We start from the raw sequence: 19789 nt of genomic DNA, 5'->3' as shown, positions 1-19789 counted from the left end.
AGGTTCGAGTCATGGCAAGCTCGGTGTTTGTTTTAGTAAAAGATCTTTTATGCGCCATAAAAATGCATAAATACAATGTTTGGAAAAGTTTTTTATAGTAGAAGCAAGGGCATGTAGCGTTATCGATAACGCGTCTGCCTTCGAAGAAGAAGATTCAAGGTTCGAGTCCTGACAAGCTCGGAATTGACATATAAACATGGTTATTAGAGTATAACGGAAGGGAAATCTGTAAAATTGCAATGCTTCAATAGCATCTAGATAAAAATCTAACGGGCTTGTGGCGCAATGGATAACGCGTCTGCCTACGGACCAGAAGATTCCAGGTTCGAGTCCTGGAGAGCTCGGTGTTTGTTTTAATAAAGGATCTTTTATGCGTCATAAAAAATGCATAAATACAATGTTTGGAAAAGTTTTTTATATTACAAAGCAAGGACTTGTAGCGTAATGGATAACGCGTCTGCCTTCGAAGCAGAAGGTTGCAGGTTCGAGTCTTGGCAAGCTCGGTGTTTGTTTTAGTAAAAGATCTTTTATGCGTCATAAAAAATGCATAAATACAATGTTTGGAAAAGTTTTTTATATTAGAAGGCCAGGGCTTGAAGCGTAATGGATAACTCGTCTGCCTTCGAAGCAGAAGACTCAGGTTCGAGTCCTGCCAAGCTCGGAATTAACATTTAAAGATGATTATTAGAGTGTAACGGAAGGGAAATCTGTAAAATTGCAATGCTTCAATAGCATCTAGATAAACACCTAACGGGCTTGTGGCGCAATTGATAACGCGTCTGCCGACGGAGCAGAGGATTGCAGGTTCGAGTCTTGGCAGGCTCGGTGTTTGTTATAGTAAAAGATCTTTTATGCGTCATAAAAAATGCAAAAATACAATGTTTGGAAAAGTTTTTTATATTAGAAGGCAAGGGCTTTTAGCGTAATGGATAACGCGTCTGCCCTCGAAGCTGAAGATTGCAGGTTTGAGTCCTGGCAAGCTCGGTGTTTGTTTTAGTAAAAGCTCTTTTTTGCGTCATAAAAAATTCATAAATACAATGTTTGGAAAAGTTTTTTTATAGTAGAAGCAAGGGCTTGTAGCGTAATGGATAACGCGTCTGCCTTCGAAGCAGAAGATTCCAGGTTCGAGTCCTGGCAAGCTAGGAATTAACATTTAAAGATGATTATTAGAGTGTAACGAAAGGGAAATCTATAAAATTGCAATGCTTCAATAGCATCTAGATAAACACCCAACGGGCTTGTGGCGCAATGGATAATGCGTCTGCCTACGAAGCAGAAGATTCCAGGGTCGAGTCCTGGCAAGCTCGGTGTTTGTTTTAGTAAAAGATCTTTTATGCGTCATAAAAAATGCATAAATACAATGTTTGGAAAAGTTTTTTATAGCAGAAGCAAGGGCATGTAGCGTTATGGATAACGCGTCTGCCTTCGAAGAAGAAGATTCAAGGTTCGAGTCCTGACAAGCTCGGAATTGACATATAAACATGGTTATTAGAGTATAACGGAAGGGAAATCTGTAAAATTGCAATGCTTCAATAGCATCTAGATAAAAATCTAACGGGCTTGTGGCGCAATGGATAACGCGTCTGCCTACGGACCAGAAGATTCCAGGTTCGAGTCCTGGAGAGCTCGGTGTTTGTTTTAATAAAGGATCTTTTATGCGTCATAAAAAATGCATAAATACAATGTTTGGAAAAGTTTTTTATATTACAAAGCAAGGACTTGTAGCGTAATGGATAACGCGTCTGCCTTCGAAGCAGAAGGTTGCAGGTTCGAGTCATGGCAAGCTCGGTGTTTGTTTTAGTAAAAGATCTTTTATGCGCCATAAAAATGCATAAATACAATGTTTGGAAATTTTTTTATAGTAGAAGCAAGGGCATGTAGCGTTATGGATAACGCGTCTGCCTTCGAAGAAGAAGATTCAAGGTTCGAGTCCTGACAAGCTCGGAATTAACATATAAACATGGTTATTAGAGTATAACGGAAGGGAAATCTGTAAAATTGCAATGCTTCCATAGCATCTAGATAAAAAGCTAACGGGCTTGTGGCGCAATGGATAACGCGTCTGCCTACGGAGCAGAAGATTCCAGGTTCGAGTCCTGGCAAGCTCGGTGTTTGTTTTATAAAAGATCTTTTATGCGTCATAAAAAATGCATAAATACAATGTTTGGAAAAGTTTTTCATATTACAAAGCAAGGACTGGTAGCGTAATGGATAACGCGTCTGCCTTCGAAGCAGAAGATTCCAGGTTCGAGTCCTGGCAAGCTCGGAATTGACATATAAACATGGTTATTAGAGTATAACGGAAGGGAAATCTGTAAAATTGCAATGCTTCAATAGCATCTAGATAAAAATCTAACGGGCTTGTGCCGCAATGGATAACGCGTCTGCCTACGGACCAGAAGATTCCAGGTTCGAGTCCTGGAGAGCTCGGTGTTTGTTTTAATAAAGGATCTTTTATGCGTCATAAAAAATGCATAAATACAATGTTTGGAAAAGTTTTTTATATTACAAAGCAAGGACTTGTAGCGTAATGGATAACGCGTCTGCCTTCGAAGCAGAAGGTTGCAGGTTCGAGTCATGGCAAGCTCGGTGTTTGTTTTAGTAAAAGATCTTTTATGCGCCATAAAAATGCATAAATACAATGTTTGGAAAAGTTTTTTATGGTAGAAGCAAGGGCATGTAGCGTTATCGATAACGCGTCTGCCTTCGAAGAAGAAGATTCAAGGTTCGAGTCCTGACAAGCTCGGAATTAACATTTAAACATGGTTATTAGAGTATAACGGAAGGGAAATCTATAAAATTGCAATGTTTCAATAGCATCTAGATAAAAAGCTAACGGGCTTTTGGCGCAATGGATAACGCGTCTGCCTACGGAGCAGAAGATTCCAGGTTCGAGTCTTGGCAAGCTCGGTGTTTGTTTTAGTAAAAGATCTTTTATGCGTCATAAAAAATGCATAAATACAATGTTTGGAAACGTTTTTTATATTAGAAGGCCAGGGCTTGAAGCGTAATGGATAACTCGTCTGCCTTCGAAGCAGAAGACTCAGGTTCGAGTCCTGGCAAGCTCGGAATTAACATTTAAAGATGATTATTAGAGTGTAACGGAAGGGAAATCTGTAAAATTGCAATGCTTCAATAGCATCTAGATAAACACCTAACGGGCTTGTGGCGCAATTGATAACGCGTCTGCCGACGGAGCAGAGGATTGCAGGTTCGAGTCTTGGCAGGCTCGGTGTTTGTTATAGTAAAAGATCTTTTATGCGTCATAAAAAATGCAAAAATACAATGTTTGGAAAAGTTTTTTATATTAGAAGGCAAGGGCTTTTAGCGTAATGGATAACGCGTCTGCCCTCGAAGCTGAAGATTGCAGGTTTGAGTCCTGGCAAGCTCGGTGTTTGTTTTAGTAAAAGCTCTTTTTTGCGTCATAAAAAATTCATAAATACAATGTTTGGAAAAGTTTTTTTATAGTAGAAGCAAGGGCTTGTAGCGTAATGGATAACGCGTCTGCCTTCGAAGCAGAAGATTCCAGGTTCGAGTCCTGGCAAGCTAGGAATTAACATTTAAAGATGATTATTAGAGTGTAACGAAAGGGAAATCTATAAAATTGCAATGCTTCAATAGCATCTAGATAAACACCCAACGGGCTTGTGGCGCAATGGATAATGCGTCTGCCTACGAAGCAGAAGATTCCAGGGTCGAGTCCTGGCAAGCTCGGTGTTTGTTTTAGTAAAAGATCTTTTATGCGTCATAAAAAATGCATAAATACAATGTTTGGAAAAGTTTTTTATAGCAGAAGCAAGGGCATGTAGCGTTATGGATAACGCGTCTGCCTTCGAAGAAGAAGATTCAAGGTTCGAGTCCTGACAAGCTCGGAATTGACATATAAACATGGTTATTAGAGTATAACGGAAGGGAAATCTGTAAAATTGCAATGCTTCAATAGCATCTAGATAAAAATCTAACGGGCTTGTGGCGCAATGGATAACGCGTCTGCCTACGGACCAGAAGATTCCAGGTTCGAGTCCTGGAGAGCTCGGTGTTTGTTTTAATAAAGGATCTTTTATGCGTCATAAAAAATGCATAAATACAATGTTTGGAAAAGTTTTTTATATTACAAAGCAAGGACTTGTAGCGTAATGGATAACGCGTCTGCCTTCGAAGCAGAAGGTTGCAGGTTCGAGTCATGGCAAGCTCGGTGTTTGTTTTAGTAAAAGATCTTTTATGCGCCATAAAAATGCATAAATACAATGTTTGGAAATTTTTTTATAGTAGAAGCAAGGGCATGTAGCGTTATGGATAACGCGTCTGCCTTCGAAGAAGAAGATTCAAGGTTCGAGTCCTGACAAGCTCGGAATTAACATATAAACATGGTTATTAGAGTATAACGGAAGGGAAATCTGTAAAATTGCAATGCTTCCATAGCATCTAGATAAAAAGCTAACGGGCTTGTGGCGCAATGGATAACGCGTCTGCCTACGGAGCAGAAGATTCCAGGTTCGAGTCCTGGCAAGCTCGGTGTTTGTTTTATAAAAGATCTTTTATGCGTCATAAAAAATGCATAAATACAATGTTTGGAAAAGTTTTTCATATTACAAAGCAAGGACTGGTAGCGTAATGGATAACGCGTCTGCCTTCGAAGCAGAAGATTCCAGGTTCGAGTCCTGGCAAGCTCGGAATTGACATATAAACATGGTTATTAGAGTATAACGGAAGGGAAATCTGTAAAATTGCAATGCTTCAATAGCATCTAGATAAAAATCTAACGGGCTTGTGCCGCAATGGATAACGCGTCTGCCTACGGACCAGAAGATTCCAGGTTCGAGTCCTGGAGAGCTCGGTGTTTGTTTTAATAAAGGATCTTTTATGCGTCATAAAAAATGCATAAATACAATGTTTGGAAAAGTTTTTTATATTACAAAGCAAGGACTTGTAGCGTAATGGATAACGCGTCTGCCTTCGAAGCAGAAGGTTGCAGGTTCGAGTCATGGCAAGCTCGGTGTTTGTTTTAGTAAAAGATCTTTTATGCGCCATAAAAATGCATAAATACAATGTTTGGAAAAGTTTTTTATGGTAGAAGCAAGGGCATGTAGCGTTATCGATAACGCGTCTGCCTTCGAAGAAGAAGATTCAAGGTTCGAGTCCTGACAAGCTCGGAATTAACATTTAAACATGGTTATTAGAGTATAACGGAAGGGAAATCTATAAAATTGCAATGTTTCAATAGCATCTAGATAAAAAGCTAACGGGCTTTTGGCGCAATGGATAACGCGTCTGCCTACGGAGCAGAAGATTCCAGGTTCGAGTCTTGGCAAGCTCGGTGTTTGTTTTAGTAAAAGATCTTTTATGCGTCATAAAAAATGCATAAATACAATGTTTGGAAACGTTTTTTATATTAGAAGGCCAGGGCTTGAAGCGTAATGGATAACTCGTCTGCCTTCGAAGCAGAAGACTCAGGTTCGAGTCCTGGCAAGCTCGGAATTAACATTTAAAGATGATTATTAGAGTGTAACGGAAGGGAAATCTGTAAAATTGCAATGCTTCAATAGCATCTAGATAAACACCTAACGGGCTTGTGGCGCAATTGATAACGCGTCTGCCGACGGAGCAGAGGATTGCAGGTTTGAGTCCTGGCAAGCTCGGTGTTTGTTATAGTAAAAGATCTTTTATGCGTCATAAAAAATGCAAAAATACAATGTTTGGAAAAGTTTTTTATAGTAGAAGTAAGGGCATGTAGCGTTATGGATAACGCGTCTGGCTTCGAAGTAGAAGATTCAAGGTTCGAGTCCTTACAAGCTCGGAATTAACATTTAAACATGGTTTTTAGAGTATAACGGAATTGAAATCTATAAAATTGCAATGCTTCAATAGCATCTAGATAAAAAGCTAACGGGCTTGTGGCGCAATGGATAACGCGTCTGCCTACGGAGCAGAAGATTCCAGGTTCGAGTCCTGGCAAGCTCGGTTGTTTGTTTTAGTAAAAGATCTTTTTTGCGTCATAAAAAATTCATAAATACAATGTTTGGAAAAGTTTTTTTATAGTAGAAGCAAGGGCTTGTAGCGTAATGGATAACGCGTCTGCCTTCGAAGCAGAATATTCCAGGTTCGAGTCCTGGCAAGCTAGGAATTAACATTTAAAGATGATTATTAGAGTGTAACGAAAGGGAAATGTATAAAATTGCAATGCTTAAATAGCATCTAGATAAACACCCAACGGGCTTGTGGCGCAATGGATAATGCGTCTGCCTACGAAGCAGAAGATTCCAGGGTCGAGTCCTGGCAAGCTCGGTGTTTGTTTTAGTAAAAGATCTTTTATGCGTCATAAAAATGCATAAATACAATGTTTGGAAAAGTTTTTTATATTAGAAGGCAAGGGCTCGTAGCGTCATGGATAACGCGTCTGCCTTCGAAGCAGAAGATTGCAGGTTTGAGTCCTGACAAGCTCGGAATTAACATTTAAACATGGTTTTTAGAGTATAACGGTAGGGAAATCTGTAAAATTGCAATGCTTCAATAGCATCTAGATAAAAAGCTAACGGGCTTGTGGCGCAATGGATAAAGCGTCTGCCTACGGAGCAGAAGATTCCAGGTTCGAGTTCTGGCAAGCTCTGTGTTTGTTTTAGTAAAAGATCTTTTATGCGTCATAAAAAATGCATAAATACAATGTTTGGAAAAGTTTTTTATAGCAGAAGCAAGGGCATGTAGCGTTATGGATAACGCGTCTGCCTTCGAAGACGAAGATTCAAGGTTCGAGTCCTGACAAGCTCGGAATTAACATTTAAACATGGTTTTTAGAGTATAACGGTAGGGAAATCTATAAAATTGCAATGTTTCAATAGCATCTAGATAAAAAGCTAACGGGCTTGTGGCGCAATGGATAACGCGTCTGCCTACGGACCAGAAGATTCCAGGTTCGAGTCCTGGAGAGCTCGGTGTTTGTTTTAATAAAGGATCTTTTATGCGTCATAAAAAATGCATAAATACAATGTTTGGAAAAGTTTTTTATATTACAAGCAAGGGCATGTAGCGTTATGGATAACGCGTCTGCCTTCGAAGAAGAAGATTCAAGGTTCGAGTCCTGACAAGCTCGGAATTAACATATAAACATGGTTATTAGAGTATAGCGGAATTGAAATCTATAAAATTGCAATGCTTCAATAGCATCTAGATAAAAAGCTAACGGGCTTGTGGCGCAATGGATAACGCGTCTGCCTACGGAGCAGAAGACTCAGGTTCGAGTCCTGGCAAGCTCGGAATTAACATTTAAAGATGATTATTAGAGTGTAACGGAAGGGAAATCTGTAAAATTGCAATGCTTCAATAGCATCTAGATAAACACCTAACGGGCTTGTGGCGCAATTGATAACGCGTCTGCCGACGGAGCAGAGGATTGCAGGTTTGAACCCTGGCAAGCTCGGTGTTTGTTATAGTAAAAGATCTTTTATGCGTCAGAAAAAATGCAAAAATACAATGTTTGGAAAAGTTTTTTTATAGTAGAAGCAAGGGCTTGTAGCGTAATGGATAACGCGTCTGCCTTCGAAGTAGAAGATTCAAGGTTCGAGTTCTTACAAGCTCGGAATTAACATTTAAAGATGATTATTAGAGTGTAACGAAAGGGAAATGTATAAAATTGCAATGCTTAAATAGCATCTAGATAAACACCCAACGGGCTTGTGGCGCAATGGATAATGCGTCTGCCTACGGAGCAGAAGATTCCAGGTTCGAGTCTTGGCAAGCTCGGTGTTTGTTTTAGTAAAAGATCTTTTTTGCGTCATAAAAAATTCATAAATACAATGTTTGGAAAAGTTTTTTATATTAGAAGGCAAGGGCTTGTAGCGTCATGGATAACGCGTCTGCCTTCGAAGCAGAAGATTGCAGGTTTGAGTCCTGGCAAGCTCGGTGTTTGTTATAGTAAAAGATCTTTTATGCGTCATAAAAAATGCAAAAATACAATGTTTGGAAAAGTTTTTTATAGTAGAAGCAAGGGCATGTAGCGTAATGGATAACGCGTGTGCCTTCGAAGTAGAAGATTCAAGGTTCGAGTCCTGACAAGCTCGGAATTAACATTTAAACATGGTTTTTAGAGTATAACGGTAGGGAAATCTGTAAAATTGCAATGCTTCAATAGCATCTAAATAAAAAGCTAACGGGCTTGTGGCGCAATGGATAAAGCGTCTGCCTACGGAGCAGAAGATTCCAGGTTCGAATTCTGGCAAGCTCTGTGTTTGTTTTAGTAAAAGATCTTTTATGCGTCATAAAAAATGCATAAATACAATGTTTGGAAAAGTTTTTTATAGCAGAAGCAAGGGCATGTAGCGTTATGGATAACGCGTCTGCCTTCGAAGAAGAAGATTCAAGGTTCGAGTCCTGACAAGCTCGGAATTGAGATATAAACATGGTTATTAGAGTATAACGGAAGGGAAATCTGTAAAATTGCAATGCTTCAATAGCATCTAGATAAAAATCTAACGGGCTTGTGGCGCAATGGATAACGCGTCTGCCTACGGACCAGAAGATTCCAGGTTCGAGTCCTGGAGAGCTCGGTGTTTGTTTTAATAAAGGATCTTTTATGCGTCATAAAAAATGCATAAATACAATGTTTAGAAAAGTTTTTTATATTACAAAGCAAGGACTTGTAGCGTAATGGATAACGCGTCTGCTTTCGAAGCAGAAGGTTGCAGGTTCGAGTCATGGCAAGCTCGGAGTTTGTTTTAGTAAAAGATCTTTTATGCGCCATAAAAATGCATAAATACAATGTTTGGAAAAGTTTTTTATAGTAGAAGCAAGGGCTTGTAGCGTAATGGATAACGCGTCTGCCTTCGAAGTAGGCGATTCAAGGTTCGAGTCCTGACAAGCTCGGAATTAACATTTAAACATGGTTATTAGAGTATAACGGAAGGGAAATCTATAAAATTGCAATGTTTCAATAGCATCTAGATAAAAAGCTAACGGGCTTTTGGCGCAATGGATAACGCGTCTGCCTACGGAGCAGAAGATTCCAGGTTCGAGTCTTGGCAAGCTCGGTGTTTGTTTTAGTAAAAGATCTTTTATGCGTCATAAAAAATGCATAAATACAATGTTTGGAAAAGTTTTTTATATTAGAAGGCCAGGGCTTGAAGCGTAATGGATAACTCGTCTGCCTTCGAAGCAGAAGACTCAGGTTCGAGTCCTGGCAAGCTCGGAATTAACATTTAAAGATGATTATTAGAGTGTAACGGAAGGGAAATCTGTAAAATTGCAATGCTTCAATAGCATCTAGATAAACACCTAACGGGCTTGTGGCGCAATTGATTTCGCGTCTGCCGACGGAGCAGAGGATTGCAGGTTTGAGTCCTGGCAAGCTCGGTGTTTGTTATTGTAAAAGATCTTTTATGCGTCATAAAAAATGCAAAAATACAATGTTTGGAAAAGTTTTTTATAGTAGAAGTAAGGGCATGTAGCGTTATGGATAACGCGTCTGCCTTCGAAGTAGAAGGTTCAAGGTTCGAGTCCTTACAAGCTCGGAATTAACATTTAAACATGGTTTTTAGAGTATAACGGAATTGAAATCTATAAAATTGCAATGCTTCAATAGCATCTGGATGAAAAGCTAACGGGCTTGTGGCGCAATGGATAACGCGTTTGCCTACGGAGCAGAAGATTCCAGGTTCGAGTCCTGGCAAGCTCGGTTGTTTGTTTTAGTAAAAGATCTTTTTTGCGTCATAAAAAATTCATAAATACAATGTTTGGAAAAGTTTTTTTATAGTAGAAGCAAGGGCTTGTAGCGTAATGGATAACGCGTCTGCCTTCGAAGCAGAAGATTCCAGGTTCGAGTCCTGGCAAGCTAGGAATTAACATTTAAAGATGATTATTAGAGTGTAACGAAAGGGAAATCTATAAAATTGCAATGCTTCAATAGCATCTAGATAAACACCCAACGGGCTTGTGGCGCAATGGATAATGCGTCTGCCTACGAAGCAGAAGATTCCAGGGTCGAGTCCTGGCAAGCTCGGTGTTTGTTTTAGTAAAAGATCTTTTATGCGTCATAAAAATGCATAAATACAATGTTTGGAAATGTTTTTTATATTAGAAGGCAAGGGCTTGTAACGTCATGGATAACGCGTCTGCCTTCGAAGCAGAAGATTGCAGGTTTGAGTCCTGGCAAGCTCGGTGTTTGTTATAGTAAAAGATCTTTTATGCGTCATAAAAAAAGCAAAAATACAATGTTTGGAAAAGTTTTTTATAGTAGAAGCAAGGGCATGTAGCGTTATGGATAACGCGTCTGCCTTCGAAGAAGAAGATTCAAGGTTCGAGTCCTGACAAGCTCGGAATTAACATTTAAACATGGTTTTTAGAGTATAACGGTAGGGAAATCTGTAAAATTGCAATGCTTCAATAGCATCTAGATAAAAAGCTAACGGGCTTGTGGCGCAATAAATAAAGCGTCTGCCTACGGAGCAGAAGATTCCAGGTTCGAGTTCTGGCAAGCACGGTGTTTGTTTTAGTAAAAGATCTTTTATGCGTCATAAAAAATGCATAAATACAATGTTTGGAAAAGTTTTTTATAGCAGAAGCAAGGGCATGTAGCGTTATGGATAACGCGTCTGCCTTCGAAGAAGAAGATTCAAGGTTCGAGTCCTGACAAGCTCGGAATTAACATATAAACATGGTTATTAGAGTATAACGGAAGGGAAATCTGTAAAATTGCAATGGTTCAATAGCATCTAGATAAAAGTCTAACGGGCTTGTGGCGCAATGGATAACGCGTCTGCCTACGGACCAGAAGATTCCAGGTTCGAGTCCTGGAGAGCTCGGTGTTTGTTTTAATAAAGGATCTTTTATGCGTCATAAAAAATGCATAAATACAATGTTTGGAAAAGTTTTTTATATTACAAAGCAAGGACTTGTAGCGTAATGGATAACGCGTCTGCCTTCGAAGCAGAAGGTTGCAGGTTCGAGTCATGGCAAGCTCGGTTTTTGTTTTAGTAAAAGATCTTTTATGCGCCATAAAAATGCATAAATACAATGTTTGGAAAAGTTTTTTATAGTAGAAGCAAGGGCATGTAGCGTTATGGATAACGCGTCTGCCTTCGAAGAAGAAGATTCAAGGTTCGAGTCCTGACAAGCTCGGAATTTACATATAAACATGGTTATTAGAGTATAACGGAAGGGAAATCTGTAAAATTGCAATGCTTCCATAGCATCTAGATAAAAAGCTAACGGGCTTGTGGCGCAATGGATAATGCGTCTGCCTACGAAGCAGAAGATTCCAGGGTCGAGTCCTGGCAAGCTCGGTGTTTGTTTTAGTAAAAGATCTTTTATGCGTCATAAAAATGCATAAATACAATGTTTGGAAAAGTTTTTTATATTACAAGGCAAGGGCTTGTAGCGTCATGGATAACGCGTCTGCCTTCGAAGCAGAAGATTGCAGGTTTGAGTCCTGGCAAGCTCGGTGTTTGTTATAGTAAAAGATCTTTTATGCGTCATAAAAAATGCAAAAATACAATGTTTGGAAAAGTTTTTTATAGTAGAAGCAAGGGCATGTAGCGTTATGGATAACGCGTCTGCCTTCGAAGTAGAAGATTCAAGGTTCGAGTCCTGACAAGCTCGGAATTAACATTTAAACATGGTTTTTAGAGTATAACGGTAGGGAAATCTGTAAAATTGCAATGCTTCAATAGCATCTAGATAAAAAGCTAACGGGCTTGTGGCGCAATGGATAAAGCGTCTGCCTACGGAGCAGAAGATTCCAGGTTCGAGTTCTGGCAAGCTCTGTGTTTGTTTTAGTAAAAGATCTTTTATGCGTCATAAAAAATGCATAAATACAATGTTTGGAAAAGTTTTTTATAGCAGAAGCAAGGGCATGTAGCGTTATGGATAACGCGTCTGCCTTCGAAGAAGAAGGTTGCAGGTTCGAGTCATGGCAAGCTCGGTCTTTGTTTTAGTAAAAGATCTTTTATGCGCCATAAAAATGCATAAATACAATGTTTGGAAAAGTTTTTTATAGTAGAAGCAAGGACATGTAGCGTTATGGATAACGCGTCTGCCTTCGAAGAAGACGATTCAAGGTTCGAGTCCTGACAAGCTCGGAATTAACATATAAACATGGTTATTAGAGTATAACGGAAGGGAAATCTGTAAAATTGCAATGCTTCCATAGCATCTAGATTAAAAGCTAACGGGCTTGTGGCGCAATGGATAACGCGTCTGCCTACGGAGCAGAAGATTCCAGGTTCGAGTCCTGGCAAGCTCGGTGTTTGTTTTATAAAAGATCTTTTATGCGTCATAAAAAATGCATAAATACAATGTTTGGAAAAGTTTTTTATATTAGAAGACCAGGGCTTGTGGCGCAATGGATAACGCGTCTGCCTTCGAAGCAGAAGATTGCAGGTTTGAGTCCTGGCAAGCTCGGTGTTTGTTATAGTAAAAGATCTTTTATGCGTCAAAAAAATGCAAAAATACAATGTTTGGAAAAGTTTTTTATAGTAGAAGCAAGGGCATGTAGCGTTATGGATAACGCGTCTGCCTTCGAAGAAGAAGATTCAAGGTTCGAGTCCTGACAAGCTCGGAATTAACATATAAACATGGTTATTAGAGTATAACGGAAGGGAAATCTGTAAAATTGCAATGCTTCAATAGCATCTAGATAAAAAGCTAACGGGCTTGTGGCGCAATGGATAACGCGTCTGCCTACGGACCAGAAGATTCCAGGTTCGAGTCCTGGCAAGATCGGTCTTTATTTTAGTAAAAGATCTTTATGCGTCATAAAAAATGCATAAATACAATTTTTGGAAGAGTTGTTTATACTACGGAGCAAGAGCTTGTAGCGTAATGGACAAAGCCTCTGGCTTCGAAGCAGAAGATTCCAGGTTCGAGTCCTTGCAAGCTCGGAATTAACATTTACAGATGATAATAAGAGTATAACGGAAGGGAAATTTATAATATTGCAATACTTCAATAGCATCTAGATAAAAAGCTAACGGGCTTGTGGCGCAATGGACAAAGCCTCTGGCTTCGAAGCAGAAGATTCCAGGTTCGAGTCCTGGCAAGCTCGGAATTAACATATACAGATGATAATAAGAGTATAACGGAAGGGAAATTTATAATATTGCAATACTTCAATAGCATCTAGAGAAAAAGCTAACGGGCTTGTGGCGTAATGGACAAAGGCTCTGGCTTCGAAGCAGAAGATTCCAGGTTCGAGTCCAGGCAAGCTCGGAATTAACATTTAAAGATGATTATTTGAGTATAACGGAAGAGAAATCTATAAAATTGCAATGCTTCAATAGCTTCTAGATAAACAGCTAACGGGCTTGTGGCGCAATGGATAACGCGAATGCCTACGGAGCAGAAGATTCCACGTTCGGGTCCTGGCAAGCTAGGTCTTTATTATAGTAAAAGATCTTTATGCGTCATAAAAATGCATAAATACAATGTTTGGAAAAGCTGTTTATACTACAAAGCAAGAGCTTGTAGCGTAATGGACAAAGCCTCTGGCTTCGAAGCAGAAGATTCCAGGTTCGAGTCCTGGCAAGCTCGGAATTAACATTTACAGATGATAATAAGAGTATAACGGAAGGGAAATTTATAATATTGCAATACTTCAATAGCATCTAGAGAAAAAGCTAACGGGCTTGTGGCGTAATGGACAAAGGCTCTGGCTTCGAAGCAGAAGATTCCAGGTTCGAGTCCAGGCAAGCTCGGAATTAACATTTAAAGATGATTATTAGAGTATAACGGAAGGGAAATCTATAAAATTGCAATGCTTCAATAGCTTCTAGATAAACAGCTAACGGGCTTGTGGCGCAATGGATAACGCGTCTGCCTACAGAGCAGAAGACTCCAGGTTCGAGTCCTGGCAAGCTTGGTCTTTATTATAGTAAAAGATCTTTATGCGTCATAAAAAATGCATAAATACAATGTTTGGAAAAGCTGTTTATACTACAAAGCAAGAGCTTGTAGCGTAATGGACAAAGCCTCTGGCTTCGAAGCAGAAGATTCCAGGTTCGAGTCCTGGCAAGCTCGGAATTAACATTTACAGATGATAATAAGAGTATAACGGAAGGGAAATCTATAAAATTGCAATGCTCCAATGGCATCTAGGTAAACAGCTAACGGGCTTGTGGCGCAATGGATAACGCGTCTGCCTTCGAAGCAGAAAATTCCAGGTTCGAGTCAGGGCAAGCTCGGTGTTTGTTTTAATAAAAGATCTTTTATGCGTCATAAAAAATGCATAAATACAATGTTTGGAAAAGTTTTTTATATTAGAAGGCAAGGGTTTGTAGCGTAATTGATAACGCGTCTGCCTTCGAAGCAGAAGATTCCATGTTCGAGTCCTGGCGAGCTCGAAATTGACATTTAAAGATGATTATTAGAGTATAACGGAAGAGAAATCTATAAAATTGCAATGCTTCAATAGCTTCTAGATAAACAGCTAATGGGCTTGTGGCGCAATGTATAACGCGTCTGCCTACGGAGCAGAAGATTCCAGGTTCGAGTCCTGGCAAGCTCGGTCTTTATTTTAGTAAAAGATCTTTATGCGTCATAAAAAATGCATAAATACAATTTTTGGAAAAGCTGTTTATACTACGGAGCAAGAGCTTGTAGCGTAATGGACAAAGCCTCTGGCTTCGAAGCAGAAGATTCCAGGTTCGAGTCCAGGCAAGCTCGGAATTAACATTTAAAGATGATTATTAGAGGATAACGGAAGAGAAATCTATAAAATTGCAATGCTTCAATAGCTTCTAGATAAACAGCTAACGGGCTTGTGCCGCAATGGATAACGCGTCTGCCTACGGAGCAGAAGATTCCAGGTTCGAGTCCTGGCAAGCTCGGCCTTTATTATAGTAAAGATCTTTATGCGTCATAAAAAATGCATAAATACAATGTTTGGAAAAGCTGTTTATACTACGGAGCAAGAGCTTGTAGCGTAATGGATAAAGCCTCTGGCTTCGAAGCAGAAGATTCCATGTTCGAGTCCTGGCGAGCTCGAAATTGACATTTAAAGATGATTATTAGAGTATAACGGAAGAGAAATCTATAAAATTGCAATGCTTCAATAGCTTCTAGATAAACAGCTAATGGGCTTGTGGCGCAATGTATAACGCGTCTGCCTACGGAGCAGAAGATTCCAGGTTCGAGTCCTGGCAAGCTCGGTCTTTATTTTAGTAAAAGATCTTTATGCGTCATAAAAAATGCATAAATACAATTTTTGGAAAAGCTGTTTATACTACGGAGCAAGAGCTTGTAGCGTAATGGACAAAGCCTCTGGCTTCGAAGCAGAAGATTCCAGGTTCGAGTCCAGGCAAGCTCGGAATTAACATTTAAAGATGATTATTAGAGGATAACGGAAGAGAAATCTATAAAATTGCAATGCTTCAATAGCTTCTAGATAAACAGCTAACGGGCTTGTGCCGCAATGGATAACGCGTCTGCCTACGGAGCAGAAGATTCCAGGTTCGAGTCCTGGCAAGCTCGGCCTTTATTATAGTAAAGATCTTTATGCGTCATAAAAAATGCATAAATACAATGTTTGGAAAAGCTGTTTATACTACGGAGCAAGAGCTTGTAGCGTAATGGATAAAGCCTCTGGCTTCGAAGCAGAAGATTACAGGTTCGAGTCTACGCAAGCTCGGAATTAACATTTAAAGATGATTATTAGAGTATAACGGAAGGGAAATCTATAAAATTGCAATGCTCCAATGGCATCTAGGTAAACAGCTAACGGGCTTGTGGCGCAATGGATAACGCGTCTGCCTTCGAAGCAGAAAATTCCAGGTTCGAGTCCTGGCAAGCTCGGTGTTTGTTTTAATAAAAGATCTTTTATGCGTCATAAAAAATGCATAAATACAATGTTTGGAAAAGTTTTTTATATTAGAAGGCAAGGGTTTGTAGCGTAATTGATAACGCGTCTGCCTTCGAAGCAGAAGATTCCATGTTCGAGTCCTGGCAAGCTCGAAATTGACATTTAAAGATGATTATTAGAGTATAACGGAAGAGAAATCTATAAAATTGCAATGCTTCAATAGCTTCTAGATAAACAGCTAATGGGCTTGTGGCGCAATGGATAACGCGTCTGCCTACGGAGCAGAAGATTCCAGGTTCGAGTCCTGGCAAGCTCGGTCTTTATTTTAGTAAAAGATCTTTATGCGTCATAAAAAATGCATAAATACAATTTTTGGAAAAGCTGTTTATACTACGGAGCAAGAGCTTGTAGCGTAATGGACAAAGCCTCTGGCTTCGAAGCAGAAGATTCCAGGTTCCGAGTCCTGGCAAGCTCGGAATTAACATTTACAGATGATAATAAGAGTATAACGGAAGGGAAATTTATAATATTGCAATACTTCAATAGCATCTAGATAAAAAGCTAACGGGCTTGGGGCGCAATGGATAAGGCGTCTGCCTTCGAAGCTGAAGATTCCAGGTTCGAGTCCAGGCAAGCTCGGAATTAAAATTTAAAGATGATTATTAGAGGATAACGGAAGAGAAATCTATAAAATTGCAATGCTTCAATAGCTTCTAGATAAACAGCAAACGGGCTTGTGCCGCAATGGATAACGCGTCTGCCTACGGAGCAGAAGATTCCAGGTTCGAGTCCTGGCAAGCTCGGCCTTTATTATAGTAAAGATCTTTATGCGTCATAAAAAATGCATAAATACAATGTTTGGAAAAGCTGTTTATACTACGGAGCAAGAGCTTGTTGCGTAATGGACAAAGCCTCTGGCTTCGAAGCAGAAGATTCCAGGTTCGAGTCCTGGCAAGCTCGAAATTAACATATACAGATGATAATAGGAGTATAACGGAAGTTAAATTTATAATATTGCAATACTTCAATAGCATCTAGAGAAAAAGCTAACGGGCTTGTGGCGTAATGGACAAAGACTCTGGCTTCGAAGCAGAAGATTCCAGGTTCGAGTCCAGGCAAGCTCGGAATTAACATTTAAAGATGATTATTAGAGTATAACGGAAGGGAAATCTATAAAATTGCAATGCTTCAATGGCATCTAGCTAAACAGCTAACGGGCTTGTGGCGCAATGGATAACGCGTCTGCCTTCGAAGCAGAAGAATCCAGGTTCGAGTCCTGGCAAGCTCGGTGTTTGTTTTAATAAAAGATCTTTTATGCGTCATAAAAAATGCATAAATACAATGTTTGGAAAAGTTTTTTATATTAGAAGGCAAGGGTTCGTAGCGTAATGGATAACGCGTCTGCCTTCGAAGCAGAAGATTCCAGGTTCGAGTCCTGGCAAGCTCGGAATTAACATTTAAAGATGATTATTGGAGTGTAACGGAAGGGAAATCTATAAAATTGCAATGCTTCAATAGCTTCTAGATAAACAGCCAACGGGCTTGTGGCGCAATGGATAACGCGTCTGCCTACGGAGCAGAAGATTCCAGGTTCGAGTCCTGGCAAGCTCGGTATTTATTATAGTAAAAGATCTTTATGCGTCATAAAAAATGCATAAATACAATGTTTGGAAAAGCTGTTTATACTACGGAGCAAGAGCTTGTAGCGTAATGGACAAAGCCTCTGGCTTCGAAGCAGAAGATTCCAGGTTCGAGTCCTGGCAAGCTCGGAATTAACATATACAGATGATAATAAGAGTATAACGGAAGGGAAATTTATAATATTGCAATACTTCCATAGCATCTAGAGAAAAAGCTAACGGGCTTGTGGCGTAATGGACAAAGACTCTGGGAGGCTATTCTCTAAAAATTGAAAATCATTCGGATCACTCCGAATCCTTATGATTCGGATCGGGCTCATTCGGAGTGGACCGAAAAAACCGTATTCTCTAACCCCAATCCTTATCGTCATTCGGATACTTCGAAAATTTTCTCTCAATCCAAATGGACGTCACTTCCTCTTAAGCCACGTGGTACTTTTTGACGCCCACTTTTTCTTTATTGGACAATTTTATTTGGCGCGCTTTCAAATTGAAGGGATGGAAACTTTGGTTTTTTCCAAGGAGTGGAAATTTTGGGAAATGGTCTTTGTATTGGGAACACATTCAATACAAAGCAAATTTCTATTTCTTTTCTTAAGATAGAAGCAAGTGCTTTTTTCCTTTTTTATTTATTTATTTATTTATTTTTGATAAAAAATTATTTATTCCTAAATTGCTTCATAATATTCTTTTAAAATGGTATTAAAGAACACGCTAAACAACAGTTAATATACGTCGAATTTTGAATGAAACTTAGCGCAAGTTTTGGTAGGGTTAATTATGAGGCAATGAGAACCTAGAATAACAACGTTAATTAATCGCAAATTATAATCCAATTGTGTGGATCTCGTGAGATTATGATAAATTCATTAATGTAGATCATTAGCCCTCCATCAATGGTTACACACCTACCAAAATTTAATAATTTAAATAGATGCTAAACGAAATAACCAAATTTAATCTAGCAATTATTAATAATTGATGCAATTGGTCAAAAATAGGTGGCTCTAACTTACAAGCCCCGGTAGAAAAAATATTAAAATGAACAATTAAATCTGTGTTAAGTAATTGGATCTCGCGAAATTATCCCTTAAATGTAGGATAAATTCAACGACGTTTTTTACCTTTAATCTACCAAAAAAAGCCGTCGATCTACCTTGTAGATTTCGCCAAGGCCCGCCAAGGCCTAAAGCCATTTCCCGCTTTAACCTAAAATTTTGCCCACGCTTGATTTTAAGTCTCGAAAAACCCTTTGAACTCGTAAATCGCGACGGGCAATGCGATTACCATGTTCAAATCGCAAACGATGAAGCTTGAGTTGAAAAAACAAAGCAGCCATACTAAATAAAAATATGAACCGCAGCCAAAACTTCGGCGAAAGTTCCGCGAATCTAGGATTGATGGAGGGAAGAGAGGCGGTAAAATCTCCGAATGCCCGATTCGGCCGTCTCTTACGCCCGCCGAATGATTCGGAGAGGTTCTCACCGTATGATTAGGATAAGGTGCTTACAGAATACGTTTTATTTTCATTCGGAGAAATTGACTCCGAATGAAAAGATTCAGATCGAATTTCCTCCAAAAGGACCTTAGAGAATAGCCTCCCAGGCTTCGAAGCAGAAGATTCCAGGTTCGAGTCCAGGCAAGCTCGGATTTAACAATTAAAGATGATTATTAGATTATAACGGAAGGGAAATCTATAAAATTGCAATGCTTCAATGGCATCTAGCTAAACAGCTAACGGGCTTGTGGCGCAATGGATAACGCGTTTGCCTTCGAAGCAGAAGATTCCAGGTTCGAGTCCTGGCAAGCTCGGTGTTTGTTTTAATAAAAGATCTTTTATGCGTCATAAAAAATGCATAAATACAATGTTTGGAAAAGTTTTTTATATTAGAAGGCAAGGGTTTGTAGCGTAATGGATAACGCGTCTGCCTTCGAAGAAGAAGATTCCAGGTTCGAGTCCTGGCAAGCTCGGTCTTTATTATAATAAAAGATCTTTATGCGTCATAAAAAATGCATAAATACAATGTTTGGAAAAGCTGTTTATACTACAAAGCAAGAGCTTGTAGCGTAATGGACAAAGCCTCTGGCTTCGAAGCAGAAGATTCCAGGTTCGAGTCCTGGCATATTCGGAATTAACATATACAGATGATAATAAGAGTATAACGGAAGGGAAATTTATAATATTGCAATACTTCAATAGCATCTAGATAAAAAGCTAACGGGCTTGTGGCGCAATGGACAAAGCCTCTGGCTTCGAAGCAGAAGATTCCAGGTTCGAGTCCTGGCATATTCGGAATTAACATATACAGATGATAATAAGAGTATAACGGAAGGGAAATTTATAATATTGCAATACTTCAATAGCATC

The 19789-nt window shown here is 39.3% G+C and overlaps 24 non-coding genes across 24 annotated transcripts; all 24 read left to right on the top strand.

Moving 5' to 3' along the window:
* Nucleotides 1–1070: 1070 nt before the first annotated feature.
* On the top strand, nt 1071–1143 carry TRNAR-UCG (transfer RNA arginine (anticodon UCG)). Its single transcript has one exon. It is a non-coding gene; the product is annotated as a tRNA-Arg (tRNA).
* Nucleotides 1144–2035: 892 nt separating this feature from the next.
* Nucleotides 2036–2108, top strand: TRNAR-ACG (transfer RNA arginine (anticodon ACG)). The gene has a single exon. It is a non-coding gene; the product is annotated as a tRNA-Arg (tRNA).
* A 1369-nt stretch (nt 2109–3477) lies between these two features.
* Nucleotides 3478–3550, top strand: TRNAR-UCG (transfer RNA arginine (anticodon UCG)). Its single transcript has one exon. It is a non-coding gene; the product is annotated as a tRNA-Arg (tRNA).
* An 892-nt stretch (nt 3551–4442) lies between these two features.
* Nucleotides 4443–4515, top strand: TRNAR-ACG (transfer RNA arginine (anticodon ACG)). Its single transcript has one exon. It is a non-coding gene; the product is annotated as a tRNA-Arg (tRNA).
* Nucleotides 4516–5888: 1373 nt separating this feature from the next.
* On the top strand, nt 5889–5961 carry TRNAR-ACG (transfer RNA arginine (anticodon ACG)). Its single transcript has one exon. It is a non-coding gene; the product is annotated as a tRNA-Arg (tRNA).
* Nucleotides 5962–6048: 87 nt separating this feature from the next.
* Nucleotides 6049–6121, top strand: TRNAR-UCG (transfer RNA arginine (anticodon UCG)). The gene has a single exon. It is a non-coding gene; the product is annotated as a tRNA-Arg (tRNA).
* A 1057-nt stretch (nt 6122–7178) lies between these two features.
* Nucleotides 7179–7250, top strand: TRNAR-ACG (transfer RNA arginine (anticodon ACG)). Its single transcript has one exon. It is a non-coding gene; the product is annotated as a tRNA-Arg (tRNA).
* A 2341-nt stretch (nt 7251–9591) lies between these two features.
* On the top strand, nt 9592–9664 carry TRNAR-ACG (transfer RNA arginine (anticodon ACG)). The gene has a single exon. It is a non-coding gene; the product is annotated as a tRNA-Arg (tRNA).
* Nucleotides 9665–9751: 87 nt separating this feature from the next.
* Nucleotides 9752–9824, top strand: TRNAR-UCG (transfer RNA arginine (anticodon UCG)). Its single transcript has one exon. It is a non-coding gene; the product is annotated as a tRNA-Arg (tRNA).
* A 2332-nt stretch (nt 9825–12156) lies between these two features.
* Nucleotides 12157–12229, top strand: TRNAR-ACG (transfer RNA arginine (anticodon ACG)). Its single transcript has one exon. It is a non-coding gene; the product is annotated as a tRNA-Arg (tRNA).
* Nucleotides 12230–12314: 85 nt separating this feature from the next.
* Nucleotides 12315–12387, top strand: TRNAR-UCG (transfer RNA arginine (anticodon UCG)). Its single transcript has one exon. It is a non-coding gene; the product is annotated as a tRNA-Arg (tRNA).
* Nucleotides 12388–13770: 1383 nt separating this feature from the next.
* On the top strand, nt 13771–13843 carry TRNAC-ACA (transfer RNA cysteine (anticodon ACA)). The gene has a single exon. It is a non-coding gene; the product is annotated as a tRNA-Cys (tRNA).
* Nucleotides 13844–14415: 572 nt separating this feature from the next.
* On the top strand, nt 14416–14488 carry TRNAR-ACG (transfer RNA arginine (anticodon ACG)). The gene has a single exon. It is a non-coding gene; the product is annotated as a tRNA-Arg (tRNA).
* A 249-nt stretch (nt 14489–14737) lies between these two features.
* Nucleotides 14738–14810, top strand: TRNAR-ACG (transfer RNA arginine (anticodon ACG)). The gene has a single exon. It is a non-coding gene; the product is annotated as a tRNA-Arg (tRNA).
* Nucleotides 14811–15058: 248 nt separating this feature from the next.
* TRNAR-ACG (transfer RNA arginine (anticodon ACG)) lies at nt 15059–15131 on the top strand. The gene has a single exon. It is a non-coding gene; the product is annotated as a tRNA-Arg (tRNA).
* A 249-nt stretch (nt 15132–15380) lies between these two features.
* Nucleotides 15381–15453, top strand: TRNAR-ACG (transfer RNA arginine (anticodon ACG)). The gene has a single exon. It is a non-coding gene; the product is annotated as a tRNA-Arg (tRNA).
* A 248-nt stretch (nt 15454–15701) lies between these two features.
* Nucleotides 15702–15774, top strand: TRNAR-UCG (transfer RNA arginine (anticodon UCG)). The gene has a single exon. It is a non-coding gene; the product is annotated as a tRNA-Arg (tRNA).
* A 250-nt stretch (nt 15775–16024) lies between these two features.
* TRNAR-ACG (transfer RNA arginine (anticodon ACG)) lies at nt 16025–16097 on the top strand. The gene has a single exon. It is a non-coding gene; the product is annotated as a tRNA-Arg (tRNA).
* Nucleotides 16098–16511: 414 nt separating this feature from the next.
* On the top strand, nt 16512–16584 carry TRNAR-ACG (transfer RNA arginine (anticodon ACG)). Its single transcript has one exon. It is a non-coding gene; the product is annotated as a tRNA-Arg (tRNA).
* Nucleotides 16585–16996: 412 nt separating this feature from the next.
* On the top strand, nt 16997–17069 carry TRNAR-UCG (transfer RNA arginine (anticodon UCG)). Its single transcript has one exon. It is a non-coding gene; the product is annotated as a tRNA-Arg (tRNA).
* An 86-nt stretch (nt 17070–17155) lies between these two features.
* On the top strand, nt 17156–17228 carry TRNAR-UCG (transfer RNA arginine (anticodon UCG)). The gene has a single exon. It is a non-coding gene; the product is annotated as a tRNA-Arg (tRNA).
* Nucleotides 17229–17319: 91 nt separating this feature from the next.
* TRNAR-ACG (transfer RNA arginine (anticodon ACG)) lies at nt 17320–17392 on the top strand. The gene has a single exon. It is a non-coding gene; the product is annotated as a tRNA-Arg (tRNA).
* Nucleotides 17393–19160: 1768 nt separating this feature from the next.
* TRNAR-UCG (transfer RNA arginine (anticodon UCG)) lies at nt 19161–19233 on the top strand. Its single transcript has one exon. It is a non-coding gene; the product is annotated as a tRNA-Arg (tRNA).
* An 86-nt stretch (nt 19234–19319) lies between these two features.
* Nucleotides 19320–19392, top strand: TRNAR-UCG (transfer RNA arginine (anticodon UCG)). Its single transcript has one exon. It is a non-coding gene; the product is annotated as a tRNA-Arg (tRNA).
* Nucleotides 19393–19789: the final 397 nt, after the last annotated feature.

This window comes from Phalangium opilio, unplaced genomic scaffold (genome assembly GCF_054372755.1).
Source record: "Phalangium opilio isolate 3A_F unplaced genomic scaffold, DU_Popi_V2 ptg000089l_1, whole genome shotgun sequence".
Lineage (NCBI taxonomy): Eukaryota > Metazoa > Arthropoda > Arachnida > Opiliones > Phalangiidae > Phalangium > Phalangium opilio.
This window is presented reverse-complemented; position numbering and strand designations above follow the sequence as displayed.